The sequence below is a fragment of the Athene noctua genome, chromosome 14 (assembly GCF_965140245.1).
Source record: "Athene noctua chromosome 14, bAthNoc1.hap1.1, whole genome shotgun sequence".
Lineage (NCBI taxonomy): Eukaryota > Metazoa > Chordata > Aves > Strigiformes > Strigidae > Athene > Athene noctua.
Window position 1 is genome coordinate 8815216 of NC_134050.1, and position 2553 is coordinate 8817768.

Sequence of the window (2553 nt, forward strand, 5' to 3'; positions counted from 1 at the left end):
CAGTAGCCCGAGAGATGACGGTCTACTTCTCGAAGTAACGAGCTTACGTGGAAAAAGTAACGCAGTTTCACAAGAAGATGAGCAAATATGCACGACGGGAGAGATTATTTTCTAACTTGACAAAGAGCAACATCCTACATCGCAGGTGACAGGTAGAAGGCCACTGAGATTTTTTAAGTCAAGCTTTTGAACTTCTGAAGCCTCAGCTCAGAAGATAAGCAACAAGAAAGCTTTTTGGAAGGAATTCATAAAGTGTGGAAACATTAGCATTTTATTTCACTACCAAACCCAGATGCTAAGAATGTTACCATGCTCTCATTGACACAGTGAAAGAGGGAAATTGTTTATTAATATCTGGAAGCATGAGCATTCTGGGGCCCACAGTTTAGTTTCTGTGTGGTTAGGAAAGCAGTTACTTAGCAAACGCAGGCAGGCAGCTGTTTCAAATGGAGAGGAATAGAAATGATTAATGACTTCTATGCTTTAAAGAAATGAACCCACAGGATTTCTTTCTTCTACTCTGCTGTCCCACTTGGCCATTTCTGTCATGTGCCCTGGGACTTTCTTTGGAAGTTTTCAATGGTCTGTCGTGAACTACTCTTTAGAAACTTACTGGACCAGATCTGGAGCCAGACAGATGCCAGCTGTGGATCTGATCCATTTGTACATACATTTACAGACTCTGAGCACAGATTATCAACACTTGATATTCCATGAACTTTGTACTGCAACAGCAATAGTATATCTTGCTCTCAGACACTGCAATGATGAGCACAGTATTAAATCCTACTGAGAGTAGGATCAGTGTTACCTTTTTCCTTTTGTAGCCGCATTTTATTCAGGCTATATTATACAATGTAGAAGGCAAGGGGCACTCTCATGAACTGAAAGAATACAGGGAACGAACCTTTCCTCTGTTAGTCATGTCAGATATCAATATGGATTATTGGTATTTTACCATCTTCTTGCACTTCCAGCAAGGGCTTGTTTTTATTCTGCGCAAACTTCTAACTCTATCATCTGTTTCTCATGCATGCTTTCATTTAGGTTCTTAGATCTTCTGTGCATAACACCAGAAGGTGGAAAAGTTTAAAAAGAGGATGAGAAAGAGAAAGAGGAATATGGAGAAAAGAAAAAGGAAGGCTATACAAAAGACAGATAACATTTTCACTGAATTGTTTATAACAAATCATCCAGCCAATTAAAGTAGTATTTACCAGGGAGAGTAAAAGTTCTCCTCTGACTTGACTTCACAGAATTATTCTGAATTTACTTCTATTCAAAAGGGCACATAATTTGATCCACTAAATGTTCTTTTGCCATATTTTTGATTATGTGTTCAGAGCGTGAAATGTGAATGTTTGCTATTCCAAAGTATTATCCCGTTTCAAAAGAAGTGTTCCATATTACTAAGCATTGGGAGCAGGATAGTAACTACAGAAAGTGGTAAAGATATCCATTGCATATCTGTATAATTAAACACAGCTAAGCACATTTATTACATACCTATACAAGTAACATTCCTGGCAGTTCAGCATATTCAGTTATTGTGAACTCAAAACCATCAAGTAATTTAGAAGGTCTATGAGTTTAATACATCCTGAACATGTCTAATACCTTGGCTAAAGCAGCTAAAGAGAGTTCTCATAGAATACTTTAAGACACAGCAGGACTGGAAGATGATATTTCCTTGTCTCCAAGTATATCGCTCTCAAGTCATCCTTTCAACACAGGAAGTTATCTGCTACCTGGGGCAACAATGTGCACTGGGACACAATTAGCCTGCTGTCTGATGATATTTAAGAATTAGCCACATAAGTCTTTCTTACAAAGTTGTCAAAAAGGCTCAACCGATTATGTTAACTAAGCCTATTTAAAATACCTGAATAAACTGATGCAAATTAAAAGCAACTTTTGCACATTTGAACTGCATGCTTCCTTTACATCACTTATTTTCAGTGCAGGAATAAAGACCAGCTCAAATGAACAGTGTTTCTCTTTCTGTATCTCTCTGTAGATCTCTGTCAGGTATGCTCAGGTGAGTTAGCACCGATGCCATTCAAAGCTCACAGTGTAAGGATGAGCTGTATACACATCGATACACAAATCACACATGGAAGTATAAATTCAACTCTGTGTTCAGTCCACTTTACTGAAAGCAGAAGTTGGTCCAATAGCCTGAATCTTCTTTCACAGGCTATTTTTGAAACCGATATAACTGAGGCAGGAAGTGTGAGTGTATGTATGTATGTGTGTGTGTGTGTATCTGTGCTGCTGAACACCATATGAGGGCCAGATCTATTTTCCAAAGTCGATTCTTACTCCTGGTTTTGGTTTTTTTTATTGCAAGATACTTCCTGAAAATTTCTCCCTGCTAATCCTAGAGGGTATAGTAACAAGTACTGAGGTTTTATTCCTACCTGGATCATCTAGCTGATGTGCATACGGATGAATTCCTCTCTTGTTTTCCTGACCCCTTTTATCTTTCGGGCGAGTGCATCATGTAAGTATTTAGTATGTGCTCTCATTTGACATTATCTCAGCATAGTATTT